A 23,046-nucleotide genomic window follows, 5' to 3' on the forward strand; every position below is an offset into this window, starting at 1 on the left:
AGTGTGCTCGCAGGGGTCACCCCTTCCCCTGCTCCCCACTCCCTCCCCCCCAAGAAAAACATAACCCCTATAGGGACACATCAATAGCTAAGCCTTAATACCATGTAGCAGCATTCGAAGTTTTGATCTCTTAAAAAGCAGCTGCTAAGAACCCAACTAGAAAAGCGCCGAATCTCATCGGTCTTCCCAGCTCAGTTACAGAGAGATGCAAAATAATAAAAAAAAAAAAAAAAAAAAAAAAAAAGCTGGATGGATTTTATTGAAAAAGGCAAGAAAAGCTGTATCTGAAGGACAAATGGAACAAAGATAAGGCTGGCTAGGGAATACTTTGCTTGCCAGTTTCATTACACTTTACTTCTTTATGCAACCAACTACTGAAATTCAATATATGAGCAGGAATGGCACATGTTCATGTTATGACATAAACCCTTTTGATTTATGCACTGCACTTATCTAGTATGGTCTGCTTTTCTTTTTTTTTTTCCCACCCTTTTTCTGCTTTATTTTCACATTTTTATTAGGTATCCTCTATAATGAAATGTTGTTTCTACCCTTGCACCCCAGTCCTGCTACTGCACTCCTGCTATTCCACAGTCCACAACACTGCACACATCCTTCAATTAGATAAAGCAGGCACAAACACCACTAACAAGCTGCTATCTTAGCCTTGTGTAACTTCCCAGGCTATCAGAAAATGAATGTATTTAAATGTGTAATATGAAATCCTGACCCAACTGTAACCAGTGGCAGATTTCCCTGCATTTCACCAAAAGCATGTGAGCATCCCCTGGCACCTGGCTAGCTCTGCTTCCAAGCAAAGTGAATCCTGAACTTGCAGAGACCTGAAGAGCCTCAGATATTTGTGTCCTGTATTTCTTGTCACAGGGGACTTTAAAAAAGAAAGAATTGAGATTTATTGCACATAGAATATTAAGTTTAATAAACTAATTTTAAACACAGCCTGTTTCTGAATTGTTTGGGTTGGTTTTTTTTTTTTTGCTCTCCACCATTTTAGTAATTCAGATTCAGAACTGATTTATGCAATGTTTTCTTCTTCTAAAATATTTTTTAAAGTTTTTTTTCCAACTGTTATTCCCATTCTTTCTATTTTTACGTTAATTTTGTGTTCAAGATTACTGCCAAACTGACATCACTAATGTGATAAACTTCTGATTTTGGCCGCCAACCTCAAAACTCATGAACTTCCCCAGACATCCATCTAGATCATATCTATTATATCATATCTCTGCTAACTTACACCCTTCTTAGATAACCTGTATCTACAGAACAAATACTTCCTAGGGCATAGATCCTGTATCCATCTTCATCAACCTGGGTCAATGCTGATCTGAAAGGATTACGAAAGTAAGAGATGACGGTTATTGCCTTGTTCATCAAATATTTGATGGTTCTAAAGGACCTGTCACACAGAATGCCAATTAAGATATGAGCTCAGGTTTATTACAAGCCATACTAGGAGGAAAAAATACTTTTAGGTAAGCCATTACTTATTTGTCACCATGAGTAATGACCTCTGGACCTCATAATGACCTGGGTGCCAGGCTCAAAGCAGAGCAGGAAAAGCTTCCTGGGGGCGATGTGAAATCCCTGCTCAGCACTAGAGTGACAAAGAAAAATGCCAACTGGAGAAAACATACCCCAAAACCTGCAAAAATGAGATTAAATGGTTGCTTGGAAAAATTTGGGCTACTGACAGGGCAAGGGGGAATGGCTTCATACTAAAAAAGGATAGGTACACATTATATAAAGGAAGGAATTCTTCCCTGTGAGGGTGGGCAGGTCCTGGCACAGGGTGCCCAGAGAAGCAGCTGGCCCCGGATCCCTGGAAGTGTCCAAGGCCAGGCTGGACAGGGCTTGGATCAACCTGGCATAGTGGAAAAAGTCCCTGCCCACGGCAGGGGAATGGAACTAGATGAGCTTTAAGGTTCTTTCCACCCCAAACCATGTTGGGACTCCATTTCTGGATTGCATCATGGTTTATCTTTTCCTTTACTGATTTCTCAAAAAATTCTTTTCTACCATGAGTTAGGGAAGAAAACAGAACTGATACAGGGTGTTATTGATGAACCTGGCTGAGTTTGAAGGAAGAAAGGAGGAAAAGACAGCACATTCAGACTGAAACCAGGGAAACCAGCACAGAAAGAGGATGGGAAGTGCAGATAGTGGAGGTGCCAAGGTTGACACACTGGAGAGAAAAGGACAATGGAGAGCACAATGAGAGCAGATCCAAGAAATAAACTTGGACACAACCATGTAGCTCTGATGCATCTTAACTTGCTCAGATCAACAATGGGATAATTAGGAGGGGGAAAAAAAGATGGTTATAGCCACAGGCAAAAAAACAGTGTCTGCAGTCTTGGCTTAGGCAAACTGGAGGAATTCAATAGCATCATTAGAGCACAATGGAGCCTGGCTTCTAGCATGGCAAAAAAGGCTGAAAACTTGGAAAGCTTGCAAGAGGTAGATCTAAATTTTCTCCACTGTAAATAGAAAGTGATAAGACTCCACTAACAAGCAGATCGCTTATCACTGCCCAGCTCAGCACAATAAACTGGTGTCAAGAGAAAACTGTGGTGACAACTAGCAAATTCAGATGTAGAGCCTGAAATGACATTGCCTGTGCTTCTTACAGCAAGGAAAAGAATTAAAATAAACCCACTAATTAGGCAACACCCTCCTTGATTCACTTCCATTACTTTGCAGCACTTCCAGAATTTATCCCGACTCTGAGAGGCTCTCATGGCTGCTCCTTTACTGGCAGAGAAGCTGCTAACTACCAGCACTAACCAATTTCCCTGGCTTTACAAGCTTAAATAACACCTGACAGCATGAGTCCCCGTGAACATGCCCACAGAGCAGCCGCGTTCGTGGCTAATGGACTCACGCAGGGCACTGGAGGATATGCTGGAGTGTATTTCCATTTAACACCTATTACAAGGGGAAGAAAGGAAAGTTTATTATAATGGAACGTGCGACATAAATATATGTCAGTTGTCATTCCGTGTGACATCAACTTTCATTTTACCTCGGGTTATTATTTAAGTAATAAATCCTAACAAGGTGAGCTTTATCATCCCACAGAGTGTATCCGGGAGGTAGAGACACAAGGTGATGGCAAGAACGCTCAAAACATGATAATTCCTGACAGCTGCTGCTTGAGCACAAGTTAAATTGAACAGTTTATCTCAGCATAAAGATGTTATAAGGTTTTATGTTTAATTTAAAAAAATTAACATAAAACCCAGAGAAAGCAGAGTTAGGCAATCTTTCACAAACATGACATACTACAATCACTGCATAAGCTGGATTAGTACTTATTACCATGCTACTAGAGAATTAAGCTGTTTTTAGACCACCAAAGAGCTTTAAATTGCAACTTTTGTCTCTGTAAGAGAAACCTATATTTAAAACGTCTGCTAAATTCAAATTAACAGCTACATCATTAACTTACCATCTAACAAAACCCCCTACAATTCAACTGCTATTATGGTGTCCTTATCGAGACCTATCAACACTGCAGCATTTAATATATACAGTGCTCTCCAATAAATACAGTGAGTGAATCCTCACTAAACCTGTTCTGAAGGTCACATTCCTAAAGCTCTGCCCCAGCTCTCCTCTCCAAAACATCCCTGAGCATTTTGCTGTGTGACAAGTGACCTTCTTGCACAGAGCAGGACCATCCCACATGCAGTAGCCCCACTGCCTTGGAGACTGGCTGGATTTCAGGGCCACCATCCACATAAACTGCAGTCTAAAGCCATGCTTGTTCTTCATCTGAATCAGTTCACAGCCCTTCTGAGGAGCTGCTTGTGTGAAATTAGTTAAGCATGTGCTTAACTAAGATAAATATTCCTGGGAAGGAAGCTGAGTGCACTTGCAGGTTCAGAGATGTGACATGTCCACAGAATTCTCTGCCCTTTGCTACTGTCTTCCCCATTATTTCACTCCAAACAACTGAAATTCAGTAAAATCTAAAAGCCCTTTTTTTTTTTTTTTAATTACCAGCAGACAAAATGACTAATATGGGTTTCCACTTCTATCAAGCAAATTATAATAGTGAAGGTGCTAAAGTATTTTTATTTGGCTTTATAAATCTTCTTTGTGTCAGGCAGCCATGATTTACTCTTTTATGGCATTGCCCTAAATCTTTCAATTAAATTCCCATGCAACTTAACTAAAAACACATTTTGCCTTCCCCTTGGGAGACCACACAGGGCATATTTATGTATCTATGGATATGGAGGCTGAGCTCTCCGATCCGCCAGGCTCACAGAACAAAGCAAGTTTAAAACAGCACCTGATTTGTAGTGGGATGCTCCTCAGTCTGGCAGAAGCTCTGCACGAAGGACAGATAAACGTGGCCACTGTTTGTGTGGCAGTGCAGGTAACCCAGCTGTCCCTGGAAAAGGGGGATTGCTGTAGGATACAATCCTGCAGCAGCAGCAGGGACTCTCCTGCTCCACAAATAAAACCCAAAGCCACAATTCTCTGCTGCAAAACAACGACATCCACAGTAAAATGAGTTTATGATTGAAGATCTGGCAGCCCAGAAAAGAGCTACGAGCACTCTTCATCCTCCAGGAACAGTATTGCAATAAAACAGACAAACATTTGGATATGGCTACAAATATGAACCTTTTAGGGGAAAAGGCTAAAATAAATACTAAAATAATACTGTTCAGTAGGTGGCACTGATTGAACCAGTGAGGCCCTGGCACAAGGTGCCCAGAGAAGCTGTGGCTGCTCCTGGATCCCTGGAAGTGTCCAAGGCCAGGCTGGACAGGGCTTGGAAGAACCTGGGACAGTGGAAGGTGTCCCTGCCCATGGCAGGAGTGGAATGAGATGAATTTAAGGTCCCTTCCAACACAAACCACCCTGTGTTTTTATTTCTGGATTGCACCACGGTTTATCCAAACCATTCTGCCCTACGTCGCCCCCTTAAAGGCCAAGGCAAAGGCAAGAGGCTTGACCACAGACACATCCACCTGGAGAAACAAGAGCTCCAAAGCTGATGGAGGCTCCCAGGGCCTGCAGGTCAAACCTCGTGGCCAAGCTTCCTCCATCATACAGTTTTCTTTAATTTCAACCCAGCAATTAGCCAAGTCCATGCATTTTGCTTTAAGTTACCTTTCAAATGTAAACTGTGTCTCAAATAGCACTGTTAATGCCTGCAATCTTAACAGACCAGTTACTTTTGTTTGTTATTACACACATTTTTATGTGATCAACTTACAGAAGTTGCATTTTTATCACTAGCCCAAGAACACACAAATTACAACTGCATATAAAATGCTTTTCCTTTTCCCATTACACAATAGACAACACTGAATTTCTGAACAATAAATACTAATAAGTGGTAATATGTGACAGTAGACGGTATAATAAATAATAAATTAACAATAATTTTTTGACATGGAATGTACAAATGTCAAAAAATGCTTATAGATATTTTAACTCATAAATTAAGGTTTTTGTAGATAAAGATAATTTGCAATGTTTACAGAAATAATTAAGTCTTACTATTTTAATGGTCTCTATTTTTCAGAACAAATCACAAGGGTTGTCATGCCTTTCATCTTAATTAGGCCATGTGTTTGTCTTATTTATTTCTATGTACTTTCATAAACGTTTACAAATATTAATTGTAAAGAAAAATATTTTTTTCCTCTTGCTGTAATTGCTATATGTACATACAGTACAGTAATAAATATTCATGGCTGCTACCAGTTCAATATTTAGAATTTGGGAGTTGCCTTGTACGCTAAAATAAAGAGGAAGGAAAAGCTTGGTTTCAACTCATACTGCCAATCCCTTCTTTTTATGTATTTTTATTTTAAAATACACAATTTCAAATATTTCAAAGATACATAAATGCCATTTTTTAATTTGCAAATCATTTAGGCTCTCACAGTTCCTCCTTACCCCTCTGATTCTTTATTTCAACCAGTATTTATGTACTGGAACCAAATATCAAACAAAATTTCAGGCAAGAACCTTAGCCCACACAATTAAGAGCCAGTCTTAAATACTTTTCCATTATTTTTTATGACCTTTAACTCAAAAAGGTATCAAAAACCATGTGAAAACTGTGAATCAAAACTACTTCTCTATGTAATATCAAGAAGTAAGCTTGAAAGAGACTCTCACCGAGCAGACTTTTGAGGGGGGTGTATTCTGTTTGAACTGCTTTGCTTTCCAGGCAACAACACTGAAGCTTCTTGAATTTTATTAAGTGTGTGTGGTACTATTTTTTCCCTGATTTGTAATTAAATTTGGCTTCAATTAATTACTGACAGATGCACATTTTTACTTTAGTGGCCAGATTGTTCACCATGGGCTCCATCGGCCTCTGTGTTCCCACAAAGGGAGAGGTCAGGACCAAGCAGTCAGAGCTGTGGTGATGGGGGGAAGGAGAAACCATGAGTCCACATCATCCTCCTCACTAAAATTCCATCAGCAACAAACAGTGAAGCAAAGGAATTTTATCAGAGCAGAGAATAAGCAAATCAGAATAACCCACTAGTGAAAAGTAGCTATTGCTGGGTGGTTTGTATGAGATGGACAGACTAACTATGCTCAAATAGGTGCTGTGATGGAGCAAAGAAAAAGTAGGAAGCAAGATAAATAGACAACATGGTGGCTGAAGCCAAAAAAGTCACCACAGGTAAACAGTGATGTATAATGAAACGACAGGATGCAGTGATGTATAATGAAACGACATTTTAAAAGAAAAATGCTTGCAAAACTGATGTTCTACTCAATTAGGTAACATTTAAGCAGCATTATTTATTGGTTGTAAGGCTGCAAATTAATTTAATTTCGTATCTTATCTGTCCAACTCTGGAGAGAAGCCAAATATGTCAAATGCCTGGCACGGACAAGGCAATATGGCCAAGGGGTTGTAGCAGCATGGAGAAGTCCTAGGGCTCCACATAACTGCACTTCTTAATCTGAACAGCAAGCCTTGAGCATCCTTACTTCACATCTCCTGGTGTCAGCTTGGATCCAGGACGGCACAGAGCAAACAGGCACCATCATGGATATATGGATCCCACTGCAAGCAAGGCTGATGTATCCCACAGAAAGGGAATCAATCCCAGCACAGCACAGACCCACCACAACACTCAGGGCTTCCCTTAAAAAAGGTTTGAATCAAGAGATGCTTGCATAAAGTAGAACTAATGAGTGGAACTCATTTCCCACTATTTCAGTAAGTTTTGGCAAAGTAAAAACTCAAATCTTCCCTCAATTTTCAGGTTTACACATTTTGTATTTTAAAACAACAGAAGACCTGCTCACTTTGCACAACTGCAGAGAAAATCATGGAATCTCAGAATAGTTTGGGTTGGAAGGGACTTTAAATACCATCAAGTTCCAAGCCCCTGCCATGGGGAAGCTTTGCTGACTGTTTAGTGTTACATTTCAAGTGCCCTGAAAATCCTGTCTTCCAAAGTATTCCAGACTTCTTTTTATGTTGCTTTATGCACCTTAATATCTAAACACTTTTTTTTTTCTTTAAGGAATTTGAAGACTGTGACTAAAAGGAACTTTCTTAACAAATGGCTTTCACATTTTTCTAATATCCCACAGCTCTGATTTAATCTCACACAATCTACAAACAACAAGTCCTTTAAAAATTACTTTTATGGACTGTCTCAGCTAATTTTCCTAAAAAACTCCCACTCCAGAGCGTCAACCCAAGGCATAACTACTGCCTAAGAATGGGGACCCTCAGGAAAAGCAGGATTCTTCCCAGAAAACTAATACAGTCCTCGAAAAAACTCAGACTGTCATAAAACCTGAGCAGCTGGCAACTCTGTCACCATGAAGTATCCATATGGAAGACCGAGATGTGTCAAACTACCCAAAACGAGTTTGGATAGTGCAGAAGATGGAATAAATAATTCAGTATCTTCAACACTTTCAACAGCAGGTAGTAGATATGCTACCTGCTCCTACAACGTGCCAAAATGTAACATGTGAGTGAGAGCGAGCGAGAGAATGTGAGTGTCTCCAACCTGTTTTCATGAGGATATTTTGCTCGAGGAACTTCTCTTTTTAGAGGCATATGATCCATATCAGATGTTTGTCAGGAGCAGGCAGCACTACAGAACATTAGGAATAACTTAGTGATTTTTAATATATATTCACAAAGTGAATTCACAAAGTCCTCCGTATACATGTATTTAAAAAAAAAAAAAAGTATTTCTATCAAATATTACCAAAAAAATGAAGGGGAAATACGTATTTCTCCCAAATGCCCTTCACACTTCTAGGATATTTGTTGCTGCCACAACTTTCCTGCTGTAATATAAGCTAAGCAAACTATCCCATGTGCTCAGCAAAGTGGCAATCAGATCCACAATTTAAATATTTCTGCTCCATGTTCATGACATAGTTCAACTATAAAAATACATTGTGCAGTATCAGTCTTCTGCCATCTCTTCCTATGAGAAACACTTACACATTGGCGCATAAACCTTCATAATTTCTACTCAGAGAAGATAAAGTGACACTTCTGTTCCCCAAGAAATTAAAATAATTTAATGCTTAAGGGTCTCCAGACCTGTCTTTGGAGGGACAAGCTCCTTCCTACAGTGATTTATCCACCAACGCTCCATCAAAAACACAGGGACAGCAGGTAGACCAATATCCAAAAGCACATCAGTAAGGAAAATGTCAAGTTTTGTGTACTGCACACTATTTTGAGCCCCTCCACTTTCTGATTAGAACATTTCTGTAACTCAGCAGAGCCCACACTCGCTACCAGATTTGAAGGATTGCACTGAAATGGCTGAGCGACCGACTGAAGTGAGATTTCAAAGAAGTGAGACAAACACTCGCCTAAATTCAAAAGCTGCCAAACATATTTCATCAGACTTTCAAAAGATAATTGTTTTGTCTGTTCTGAATTAAGCTTTAAGTGCTTTAAGAAAGGTTTCTCTACAAACATGGCTAAAGATCACAAAGGGGAGCATTTGGAATGAATGGAACCCTTCAGTCATATATTTATTTAATATCACTTGCATCATGCCTGGCATATACCATAAACTGCTTTATTTCCATTTCCATAACATGATTTTAAGGATAATCTATACTGATGTCCTACCATTTTATTTCACATGTTATCATAACAGGGTTTTTATTTATAATGCAACCAGGGAAAGAGAAAGAAATAAACGATCTCAGCTCTGCAGCTTGGAGCTCCTGACAGGGGATGCAAGGGACCGATGCAAGAGCTGACACAAACAGGAGAGAATTCAAAGAAAAAGAGAATATGTCAAATTCATGAGAGAATTTAACAGCCATGCAAATTAAAACTTTTGCCCATTTTTCTTCTCCAGCTCCTGGCTGAGAGTTTTGCAGGGTTAACAACAACATTAGACATTTACAGTCTATGTTTGGTCAGCTTACACAACACAGACCTGACCCTTGAGTGAGCAATCCATACCTCAACACTGCAAGATGCTGGTATTTCCCCACATGTAAAAATCCAATAATAAAATAATAATTTAATAAAAAGACTTCTAGGCTTCCATATGTTTCACAAATCATGCTTTCCCAACACATCTCACACGCAACTATCATTTCAGAATTCTTCTAATCATTAAATAAAGCATCCAGTGATGAATTCCCATTATTCCCAAGGAAAATGAAAGAGAAATATCTGCCTCTGGGGTTGAAATCATATGTTACAAAGTCAGAACACCACACCACATGCTTTCTAATCTTTAAGAAAAAGAAACTGAGGCCAAGGCTTGTTTATCAAGAGCCACCAAAGGAATGAGTGAGAAGTCAGGAGCCCAAGCCAGAGCTGAAGATAAGTGAATGTCATGGTCTAGTGATTTAATCAGCTCATGTAAGATCATGTAATTTTTTTATGTATCTTATGGACCCTGCTCACCACAGCACCTGACTGGTTTCCCAAAACATTATCTTAGTTAGAGCACACAGAGTGATTCAGCATTTTCAGATCTCAGATCTTCACTCCCAGAGAGATGTTCATGCACAGATGTCTGCATGCTTGCACATGCAGATACACAATGCATAAATACGATACACGCACATATTTTCTAGCAAAATCCACCAAAAAGCTATGAAACATTCTGAATTGAGATATTTAAACTGTGGCCAGGAAAACTGTTGACAAGAGCTAATTTGTTATTGAAAAAAGATCGTGCATCTCTCCATGACAGAAACCTAAAAATCTGTTCAAGATGGCTGGGCAAGGAGATTTCATATCTGCAAAGGCTGAGCAAAGTAAAGTAGTTTTTGGTCAAGGTCTCCAAATAACACAATTTTTCCAGCAATGCCTTTGAACTGCACATAAAACCTTTCAGGATCTCCCGAAAAGGAAGCTTGACTCAAGCTGTTTGTCAAGATGACTGGAGATGTTCTTTGGAAAGTATTTCCAAAAAGTTTGGGAGCAATGGTAGCTGTACGATCATATGGGATTAATTTTCTGTATATATCTCTTCATATTCCTGGAAGAAACAAATTAACTTGAAAATTCAAAGATCTTTATACAGCCCTGTGCTCCTAGGTACAAATATTTAAGTAATCTTTACTTACTGTCACACACTGAAATGGATATTAAATTATATTAAATTATTATAGATACAAGTAGTAAAATTTATTTTCTGCTTTCTCTGTTAGCTCCTGTATCTTGGTATTTCTTACACTGAATATAAAAGATATCTTAATATTATCTTTGATTTAAATTGCTTCTTCTATTAAAACACAAACTTTGTGCTGGATATGTAAACACCTGCCCAGAAATCTCACAAATTTTCCCTGTAAAGGATCACAGGTTTAGAAAAACAGTATTTATTCTGAATATTCCTTTCCACAATGGTTTTGGGATGCCATCCTTTTAACCATCTGGTTTTTTTCCTTTAAAATAAACAAATATATGAACAAACCATACAGAAGGAAGGAACTTCAACATTTCAGCCCCAACTGAACCCAAAACTTCCTGCTGAGCCCTATCACCCCCACTTGTATGTGCTCAGCACAGTGGGAGCTGCCCCAGACTGCAGGTAACATGGAAGGGGTGAAATGCTCCCCCTTGGCTTCATATAAGAAATTAAAAAGAATAAAATTAATGTTTAAAAGAATGGGGGGAAAAAAATAAAATGTGGGAAATGTCCCCCTCTCTTGTTCAAGGTCCTGTGGATTGACTTGATGAGAAAGGATGAATCTGGTAGATAAAATCTAAAAAATCCATTTTTTCCTTCTCTCTTGTTCCTGTGTATTAGCAGAAAGAACAAAATGAAGGAGCAAGGAACTGGTGAAAAGAAATCAAGCCAGAATTACATCCGTCAGGGTGATGGAGTGCAGTGTCCTGCCCAGTCCCACCGCAGACCTCCTCAGGGCTACTGTTTCAAGTAAAAATTAAACAAGATGACACAGAAACAGTCCAAGATTGACATTTTCCAGCTTTGTGTCATGTTACATTATTTGAATGAATCTCAACTTTTAAAAACATCCAAAGGAAAGCGAATGAAGGCTGAACAAAACAAAAAAGATTTGTAAGAAATAAGACTCTCACTACAAGAAAGAGAGCCACCCATGTTGATACTACCAAAGGTAAGAATATTTTTAAGGACACTGTTACCTATCCAGACACTCTTTTTGTTGCCAGATTAATATGAAAAAATGTTTATTATTCTACCAGTATTTTTTCCCTTTACTCAGGTTGTGTCCATAGGTCCATCTCAAGGGTTGGTGATGAAGCCCAGTGTTCCCACCACAGCTGCTCTCCCAACCATCTTCAAGATCCAGAGTCCACAGAAAAGGGCTCAGCTTTATTGGAAGGATAAAGCCCTGAAACTACTGAAAAAGCTGTTGAGAAGTATGAAAAATAATATTCAGGATTTTTTCCCTCAGTTACCAAGAAATTCAAAGCAGCCAGCAATCAACCTCCCTCTTCTCAGCACTCAAAAGCACTTACAGAAAGCCTGTTCTTAACCCTGCTGCACAGGAAAAACTCCCTTTTATCTTCCATTTATTTTCATTTTTACCTGAAAGGCAGAAAAGAGTTGGTTTTTATGTACACCAAACATGAACTGGACTTTTTTTGCAGTGTATTAGACTGTGGTCACCTTCTCCCCATATGAATGCATACCTGGATTTCCACAAAAAAATAAAAAAAAAAAATAAAAACCACCAACAATATTGCCCTTCTGATTTAAGCACAGCCTGTTACTCAATGTAACGTTCATCTATACATGTTCTCACTGTTTAAGAACTTGGCGCAGGTGTTATTAATAAAATAAATTTATTTTTAAAAAGGATGCTATTCTATAAGCTTTGAAGCTCACACATAGTCTAACTTAAGCCAGCTTGGGCTCATCTGGTCTTTAAATGAGCCCTTTCATGTGGTCAGCCCACGAGCCATACGTACTGCTGCTCAATCACGCCACTGTACATCGTCAGCACGAGGATGATTTGCATGATTTGCATTTCCTGTGCGCTCCAGCTTCAAGGAGCTCCAAGCACCACGTACAAAAGAAACCACCGCCAAGTAATGCAAAGATTTTTTACTTAAACCAGATGAGGCTGTTTCAGTCAGCCTTGCCAATGGTGAAAAAGGAAAAAAAAAAAATAAAAACCAACAAAAAGAGGGGAGGGGAAAAAAAGTCTCAGGGATATCCTGTTAAATAAGGATTTATTTGGAGGGAATCTGAACCTTAGATGCATACCCTTACTTTTAAAATATAAAAGCTCTATGAGACCCTTAAGAAATATGGCCTAGCAGAAAATAATTCAGTTAAGAACTTTTCTTCCCCAGTATTTCTTAGCTTTTGGCACTACACTAAGTTAGTTATTTATTTATTTAATAGCATATAAATGGATTCTGATTACATTCAGTTTCATAAGGTAGAAAAACTAACCTAACTAAACTGAATTCACTGATAGCTGGTTAATACTTGTCCCTGTGAATAAATCTTTTATTTTATCCCAAATGATCAATAAAACCTATTGGACAAACAGCTAAGACAGAAACAGCATTACAGTGGGCTTCAATGAATAAGAACTAAAATTAAAAAAAAATGTACCAGAGCCTCGTTGCCATGAAAAACAGAGACAGATGGGGAGCCAGACCTATATGATGCTACAAATAGATGAATATCTTGTAAGGATTTCAACAAATGTTATAAGACCTAGTCAAAAATTGAAAAAGTACAATGCAGCAGCACAAGCAAATCTGAAGTTCACCTGAAATCCAAGCCATACTATCGTCATTATATAAATTATCATGTTTCAAAAATAACAATAAAGATTAAAGCCTTTATAAAATCTCTTCTAGATAATAGCACAGCTAAAAATGTCATTATTTAGTACAAAGAAAATAAAATTAAGGAAGTTTGCTGTAACAGCTACTCGGGAAATGAGGTGCATCTTGTCCCCAACTTAAAAATACAGGTGGGAGTGTGAACTTCATGTTCCAATACTGGATTGGATGGCAAGTCTCCTTTTAAACTGGCAGATAAATTGAGATGACTAAAGACTATCAGGCTGACTGAGTGAGATGTATGCACCCAGCTACAGAGAGTAGCCTGACAGAGACCCAAGTCAGGCTGCTCCAGGAATCTGCACATCATCATGCTCCAGAAAAACCACAGCAAACTCCTGGTGCTGCTGCTTCCAAGGGACACTCAATTTTAGAAAATGAAGTTGCATTTTCTTTGGTTTTGGTTGTTTTTCTTTCTCTGCGTTGTTCAAATGGAACCAAATACAAGATGTGGGTGAAACCGTAACCAAGGGGTTAAATTCTGTCTTGAACACAAAAATTCCACTTATTTCATTGTTGTCTGCAAATATACAGTCAAGAGCCACATTTAATCACCACGCGTAGTTTCTATATTATGACTGTAAGATTTAGTAATCAAAATGGCTACCAGAATAAAAATGCACTCTGTCATTTTTCCACTTAGACAGCCCCTGTATAATGCTCTTAAAGGTCAGCTAATTTTATTATGGAAAGTAACTAATAACCTTTATTAATTCTTACGCTCGCAGTTTTCGAACACGTCAACCAAATAAATAATACACTGCAGGAAGACACCACACAAACCAAGCTGTTGAATACAATCTCTCTGCATTTGCAACAGACAAAAGAGGTCATTAGAAATGTAATACATGGGGGTTTTTTGCTCTGGAAATTGGGAAAACATGGATAGACAGAGCTTTTTAAAAGCCAGGCTGCTGGTCCTCCCCCATGCTCCAAGATGCTGAGACCACCAAACGAGGTGCTAAATTCACTAATACCCAAGCACAACCATGATTCCAAATGTTATGCACCACCTTTTCTTTTTTTCTGATTTTCTAAATTTACAGGATGTGGTCAGTGTTAGAGACCACAGGAGTTTTACTTAGAAACTTTTCTGCTGTCTTTCATTTAATAAAATGACTGAAAAACATGAAAATATCAAAGTTAAAAATATAGGTGTTTATATTTTATTCTCACTTTATCTCTTGCATGAAAAGCATCATTGTGTTACACACTATATAAAATGATATAGAATATTCACATTTATTATAAGAATATTCACATTTATTAAGGATTTTTGCTTTCCTTAAGTGGTTCAGAATGCAGAACTGCTCATGGTCAGCCTCTCCTAGCAAAATGCTTTAAGTGAGTTTGTTCCTAAGAAACATCACTGCACCTGAAACTAAAAATAGATAGTTATTTTCATCCATTTAATCACATGAGGAAAAAGACACAGTTTGTACCAGTCTTCTTTAATTTACAAAATAATTCCATAACGAGCCCTGTGTGTTTATATCATGAAAATCCCTGGCACTCAACCTCCGGGCTCACACACCGGCTGCAAGTGGAAGCAAAATGGGGTTTAAAAGATTCCAGCAACAATAGTCTTGTGACTAAATCAGAAACAGAAGCACAAGTCATGAGCCAAACAGATGCCTATCGGTTTCCTTGAGCTTAATCTGATTAAAACATGGCTCTCAAAAATGTTAAATAGAATGCCACGTCAGAGAGCTGGCAAATGATAAAAATAGTTCACGACAGGAAATCATTATTAAAGCAGCGCTAGTTGTGTATCTGTTATGGAAATTTCCCTGTAATTTTTCTAGGTTTCCCCCTATGCTTTTTGTTGAGTTGCTATTACAATTTTTTTTTTTCCTCTCAATGGCATGTAAGTTTGAGATGTAAAAAGAAAATTATCACTGCAATTTTCCAACTATACTCTGCTCAATACTATCTCAAGTGTGTCATACATCATCTTGTCATTCACTTGAACAAGAAATCACATAATATGCAGAGGTAGAAAATAATCCAAAATAGGGAAGTGCCACTAGGGCAAAACCACATTCATATGCCAACACAGGGGAAAATTTAAAAAAAAAAATTAGACTTCATCTTAACTTTAAGCATAATAAAAGCATCTTAAAAACACTTAATTGGAGAAAATTTTCAATGAAGAGCTGCTGGGAATGACAGTAGAGCTATTCTAGAGTTCACCAAACAATATTCGAAAAACAAACCATTGAGAATATGCCATTACAAATTAACCTGAATGTTTTAAAAAGCTTACAGAATTAAAAGAAGATTCAGAATCCTAAGAAAAATATTTTAAAAGAAACTCAGTATTTCTATCCTCCTATTATTATCACTTCCCTTACAAACATCCTCCAGATTATCCTTCAGAGCACCCCATAAAATACAAGCTAGAGTTGTAGTATCTTGTCCTGACTTCAGTTACATAATCCAGAAAAAACTTTTACAACCAAAAAACCCCAACTAAACAAAAAATAATCCCTAAAAATACTTTCAAAGTATCTTCTCTTACTCTAAGGCTAATTCTAATTCCTAAGTCCCTATTTTTCCATACTGAAGTGACTTCAACAAACTTGAACAGCCACCCCCAAAACTCTCTGGATTCTTTTTAAAATGTCACTGATGGGAAAAAGCCTCCATCCATCAAATTAGCTTTTCATTCAAAAGAGACATTTCATCACTAGTGATGATTCAGGCTTCTCCCAAAAAAAGCCAGGATTAGTTGGTCACTGATGCAGTGCCTCTCCATCAGGACACCCAATGTCCCTCCTGTACCTCCACTCCTCCTCCCTCCCCCTGCACCCAGCAGCCTCTAACACTGACATGGACACTTAAAACAGGAAGGGTTGTTTTTAAATTTTAGGTCAAACCCATAATTATTTGCCAGTGGCACATCATAAGACAAACACATGATGTGGGGGAACAATGAGGTACTTCAGAGACAGGTATAGATGGAAGTAGGGCTAATCTTTAATTAAATTCCAGCTACTGCCCACCTAAAATCCAGAGGTGACAATGCGATCACAGCAAAAGTGACAATTTTTAAAGACAGCAGAGTCACCACATGTTTTGCAAGTGTGTCTAAGACCTCCTTGATTTTTCTCTTGGATATTTAGCCAAGCTCTGCCTGACTCAGCATGAAAGGGAATGTGCATCCTATTAACAGCAGTGCTTAAACCTTATTCCATAAAGAGTTTTCCAAGAGCACTCACATCTATTCTTCTTAATATCCCTCCCACATTAAGAAATGATTATCTAATACAGAGAGTAATCAGCTCATGGTCTTACTACAGTCATCCTCCTTGACAAAGCAGGCAAAAAAACACCCAACTGTGAAGCATTAGAAAGTCAAGGTTCAAAACATCCCCATTTATTGAGATCAATGCAAATTTATTTAGATCTCCATGCAACAAGACCAAGTGATAGAGACTGGTAAATTCAAATTCTCTACTTCTGCAATGGGCCTTCACCAGGACACACAGGAGGTCACAGTGAAGGACACACAGCCTCAACTGAGGGAAGAAAAGCTGATGACAGCTAATCCAGAACTGCTTTAAATGTCAATTTTAACACTTTACCACGTCGGACCATTGTTAAGCACCAAATTTCACATTGTCCTGCCTGTTTTCTAATCTGAAATACCAATATAGAAGAATGGACTAACAGATGATTAATTTATTACAGTATTACATACCCTTTCAGGTGAGAACTGAATGGCAGAGTTCAGGTATGCACCAAGAGCCATCCAGATTGATGCAAATTTGTTCCCAACATCCCATTTCTCATTCCATACCCCCTCTCAGATCCATTTTCTTTGTATAACCCCAGGAAATGTGACATACAAGAGGAAAACAGACATTTTTGTGGTGCTTAGGAGCAAAAATATGTATGTGTAGAATTATATAGAGGGCCAGAACACCTCCCATCACTGCAGGCTAAATGAGTCATCCACTTCAGAATAATGACCAGTAATTAAACAAGAATCTTTAAAGCTGTTAAGTGCCTTTAACAATTCCAACCTATGACACTGAGGGGGTACAAGCTCCCCATGTACTGAAACCATCCATATGATCTGTCATACAGCAGAGCCTCTCACAAAACAACCTCTCACCCATGGAAATGCTTCTCCCCAAGAAGCCAAACAAAAACAATTTAAAATATTTATGGCCATAATTTCAGCTCTGCTCCATAAACCGATGAGGAGACATGACATCATGCTAACTACCTAGACCTGTCTGGTTGATAACAGTCCCAGGTTTCAGGCTGAAGACTGAACTGCAGGAGTGTGGAAGGGTGTGAACCTACAGGTCAGCACAGATGCTGATCACAAACCTGACTGGCCAAAGCCAGAGCTGACACTCCAGCAAATATAGGAGGTCTGGCCGTGCAGGACTGACACCACAAATACAAGTCTTGCAATATTTTTGCCCTCTTTTCAGCCTCCTTGGACTGGAAGAAGGAAGGGTTTCCTTAAAGGGACCTAATTGCTTCCTCCTCTTGTTCCTGTATCCACAGTTCTGTTTTCATGTGGTAGAGATTCCATATATTTCCTGAAGCATTAGCAAAATAATAGCAAGCTCCATGCTCCAATGGGACATTTCTATCTGTTTTTTATCAGCATAGCAAGCGGCATCTCCCTTTGCTCCACGGTTTCTCCTAAATTTCCAGACCTGAGCTACATACTTTAAGTCTCCACTGCTTTACTAAAGTCCTTTCATACAGCTCACTTCTAAATCTTGTCTAGAAGTATTTTTACTCCCTTCCTAACCCTTTACTTCTCTAAGTGCCAAGCACTTGGCTGGCCAATATTCCCAAATCAGGCTTCAAAGAGGCGATTCCGAATTGTCTTGACTCAGGTTGTGACAGGAAGGGGCAGGGGCCCCCAAAAGCGTGGTGCTCTGCTGCTGCAGGAGGGAGCAGATGGCCACCTTCCAGATGGCAGCCAACCTTGTCTCACCAACTGCAACATCTGTACCTTGAGTTACATCTCAGAGGATGGTCCTGACACAGACTGCAGGTCACTGCCCACGGCTCCCGGCCACACGGCTGCTCCACGAGCCAGAGCATTTTGCAAAATGCAGAATGACAAGCCTGAAAAAAGGTTACGACTAATTGAAGTTTGTAGCAGGGCACAGTTGAAAGAAGAGTTCAAAAGTAGATGTTAGGGAGAAATCCATCTTAAATATATATATTTTAAATGTTTCTCCAATCCAGTGTTTTGTCCCCAGCCACAAACATGCCTGGCTTTCCACATGGCACCTTGCAAACCTGGAATTAAGATGTGAACCATGCAAACCCAACCAACCCTGATGGTTTTGCTTCCAGGTCACCCCATGTCACAGAACGAGCTCATTTTTCAGCTTCCAGACCAAAAGTCTCTAACAGCACTACAAGAGCATTCAAAATGGACTGGATCCAGCTTTAAACATGATAAACTTCCCAAGGCTCAGTGAAACAGTGGTCAATGAATTTTAGCTTGAAGTAGCAAAGAGTAATTTGTGAGTCCTGTACCATCTAAGTCTAATTTTAACACAGCCACAAATTATACTGTTTCTTCACATGAACTTAATTCTACTCCTCGCTGGGGCAGTTAAACTTGAAACCTACCAACAGGAAAGTAACTAAACATTTTTTTCTGCCACAATAAGAGGCTGATGTGAATTAATGGTTTCACCAGTTTTACAGTATATATTCATCTACAGTTTATTTAATAAATTTAAAAATTAAAATCTTGCTGCTTTCTTATTCTGAATGCATAACCTCCTCAAAAAGGAGGTCCTTCCAGACATTTAAAAGGAAAAAAGTGTGTTTTACAATAGGAAAAGGGAGCACACTGCATTTCAAATCCATTAAAATATAAAATTCTGGTTACAAGCTCAACAATCTGCCTAATTAGTTTTTTCTAATTAGCAGGATGCTCTAACCTCTTTAATAAGACTTCTGTGGACAGAATGTTCCATACTGGTTATCCATCTGAGGAAAAAACTAAACAAATACTTCTGAAGTGCAGCTAATAGAACAAACGTGGCTGGGCTTCATGGTCAGAAGGCTGCTCTGGCATGTAATACTAGCAATCTGCAAAAACATTAAATATTCTACCTTGGATACACTACTGCTCACAATAAACACCCCTTCGGATTTCAAAGACAGAAATGAAAGATATTATATGCAAGAGTCCATGAAGTTACAGTTTTAAACCACATGCTGGAAGGCAAAATAAATAAAATAATATTTTAAAAAATAAAATTAAAATCAAAATAAAATAGGCATTGACCAGACACCATAGAAAAGTGAACTGAAGAGATAATGGGAAGGCAAATACCACAGTGATGCTGTAAGAACCCAGAGTGTGGTTGCAAAGCTCTTTGGCTGCACAGCAAAGCATTTGCTCAGTGCACACAGCTTTTGCATCTTCCTCTTCATCATTCAGAGCCTTAATCTGTACCTAGTAATTAATAGGCAGCAGTATTGTCTCCAAATCCTGTTTTATCCAACAAAAACCATTTTCATTATTCCTCTATATCAACCATGCTGTTTAAAAACTATGGGTTAAGAGAAATGGGGAGCCCCAGCAGTATCTGTGACCAGAGGAAAACCCTGGAGATAAAGAAAACCCAGTCCCCTGCTCCATTAGGAGTTTGCAGAGCAGCTGCTGAGCTTCATCTCAACAGCTGAAATATCCTTTATACTCCTTAAAAACGCAGGAAGCACACAAGCATCTCAAACTCCCTCCCTGCCACCAATTCATTCACCCCGATTCCACCCATGGCCCCAACATGTTGGTCTCATCACCCATCAGCAGACAGGAAAACTATTATACCCTTCCCTTTTTTCCAATCAGTATCTAGGAAAACAAGAGCCATGTGCAAAATATAATCTAAGAACAGTCCCTTGAAAACCTCCTGCTAATGACAGGAGGTACAGAGGCACCATAAATATTGACTTCAAACACGCTGAGCCCCAGAGACCCCACGCACTCCACAATGTCAATGACCTTCCATGCAGCTGTTAGCATTGGAAATTAGGATTTTTCAAGTACAGATGCTTATTTTAATGCTGAATTTATATTCCACTCATCATAGCATAGCGTGGTTAACAGTTGGACTTGATGCTGCTCTTAGAGGTTTTTGCCAACCTTAACGACTCTGAGTCTATGATTAAAATTTAATATTTTTCTTCTGTACTAAAATGTAAAAGTATATAAAAATATTTTCCAGTGTGTTTACACCAGAATGAGTTTTAATTCAATGCAAGACCATGCTCCAGGTTCTCTGCTCCATGATAGAAAAAAATGGAAGAAAATGTAGGTTTTACTATTTCTAACTCATGATGCAATTTTCAATAATTACATTAAACTCTAGTTTTCCAGATTATTTTGTGGCAAATTACTCTTTTCTGACACTCCTCCCTACCACTCCTGCCTATGGAGCTTTTGGGGAAAAATCCTGAGGTCTGTGTTTACAACACTTCAGACCTGAATGCTTCCACAGCACAGAAACCACTGAAAACCAATTCCAGATCTGGGCCCACAGGATCCTCTGCAGGGCTGGTACAAAACCTCAGAAAAGCAAATTCTGCTGCAAGCCAGATTCCACCTTGAGTAGGTGGCAACACAACAGTCTGGAGGAGGTAAAGGTGAGGGCTGTGTAACCAAGTCCCCTTCCAAAAAAAGCCTTTTGAGTGGAAAACATCACTTGAGTCAGCAGTAACCACAAGGGCCAGCTGACCCCACACAAGTGAACTTCTCCCAGTCAGGACCTTGAAAATTCGTGGAAGTCATGGAGAAAGACGAGGACACCAAATATTTGCTCCTGGGATAACTGAGAGTCACAAATACCAAGAGGTGCCCAACGCCTGATGGTAACTCAAGTTCCTCCCAAAGCACCTACCCACCTTTTTTCCTCCCACTTTGACACCCCACAGCTAAGACCTGAGGATGTAACAATAAATTGGAACCAACTTCAGTCTAGGACAAAGAAAGAATTCAAAGTGGTAAAGTAAAAAAAGAAAAGAAACACAAGAAAATGGTCACTCTACTACCAAAGGGAAAAAAAAAAACCTTAAAAAACCTGCCAAAATAGCCCCCAAAATTCACCTTTTCCTGCATAGTTTTAGTGTCTTTAGCAATATTTCTCAAAATGCATTTGGCAGATAAAATTTTTAACTGTTAGGCTTTTAATAAAATTGACTACCAGGAAATTTCTGCATTAAAAATAATTTAAAATAATTCAGTTCCTCAGGGTTTAAGCATAGAGATGTCGCCATGCATGCTAACTGCTCCATGTTTAGTGAGTTACAACTCTTCTGTCATGAGTAGGAAATGCATTTTGCACACAAAAGCCAAAGGCACTGTCAAACCTGCAGTAATCTGCAGAACATTTGGAAAAAAATGCCTGCAAACTAACTGTTACTAGATAATGGTACCATCTATCATTCTTAAATTCCATCTTTAATTAAAAATGGGATATTCTCTTACATAAATAAAAAATTACAGATGTTCTCAAATTACTCCCCTTCATTTTTTTCATTTTTCCATATATAATATACATAGAGTTACTTGTTCAGAATTTTTTCATGTTATTACATAATACCTTAATACATGAAGATTTTTCCATATTCTAACTAGATACATATAATTTTCCATAGCGTATGCTATATTAAAAAATACTAGCACTCAAGAAAACACATTAACAGAAATTAGTAGGAATGCCATTTAACTGCAAGAAAAATAGAATTTGAAATTAATTTTCTATTGTTCTACCCATAATCATTTACACCTTTTCTTTTTAAAACATTTGGTAAATCACTAATTTAAAGGACTGATGTAGTTACATCAGGTGAGGTGGTGTGAAACATTAGCTCCACTCTAAATACATTTTTCCCCATATAATTCTTTGACATATTTTTAAAAGAAATGAATTCTTCCAGTTATTCTGCAACAAGAAAACCACATATTTGCTTTTGATGTTGTGTCCACTGCTGTTTCCTTCATCCTTTCTTCAAGTTGGAACCAGACAGAAATATAAGTTCAAGTGTGCAACAAGTAAAATGGAAATTAAGAGAGCTAAAACAAAAAATGATGAACAAGAAGGCAAGGTTATAAACATAAACAATAAAAGCAGTCAGTGCTCTGAAATGGAAAGCATTCTTTAAAATGACTGTGTCCACTGGACCATCAGAGTAAATGTGCAGGAGGAAGGGAGGAAAAGACAGGGACAAAGGACAAAGGCAAGAAAGGAAAAATACGGTCCAAGGGAATAAAGAAATTGTGGAAATCTTCATTACAGAACAATGAACAAAAAAAAGCCTTTCAGTTGCTTTGTATTCATCAAAGATATTCCAATTAATAGATGCAATGTATGTATTCCTAATTGTTTTTTGTAGGGAAGTTAAATTCATCATCGTAATGACTCAAAGCCAACCAATACTTAGGCTGAGATGCATTAAAGGGAAGAGGAGGAGGAAATAAATTGATCAAACTGGTATGGGGGAGCCAGAAGTTGATCCTAAATTAAATGTTTTCCATTGTGGTACAATTTGGCACAAACTCCTGCTTAGGTATGTGTTGTGTGTTTAGGGAAGAAACAAGATAATAACGCACAAAATTAAGTGGTTTCTGTGTCAATTTAGATTAATATTCCTGTTTGATACAGAATGGAATTCATGAAGGAACCATCCACCCACAACCACCGTGCCTCAGCTCACACCAGAGCGGG

General features: G+C 38.5%; 1 protein-coding gene across 2 annotated transcripts in view; it reads right to left on the reverse strand.

Annotated features, from left to right (window-relative positions):
• GTDC1 (glycosyltransferase like domain containing 1) overlaps positions 1–23,046 on the reverse strand; it is a 170,106-nt gene that overhangs the window by 85,784 nt on the left and 61,276 nt on the right. The window lies entirely within an intron of this gene.

Source organism: Molothrus aeneus, chromosome 7, assembly GCF_037042795.1.
Source record: "Molothrus aeneus isolate 106 chromosome 7, BPBGC_Maene_1.0, whole genome shotgun sequence".
Classification (NCBI taxonomy): Eukaryota; Metazoa; Chordata; class Aves; order Passeriformes; family Icteridae; genus Molothrus; species Molothrus aeneus.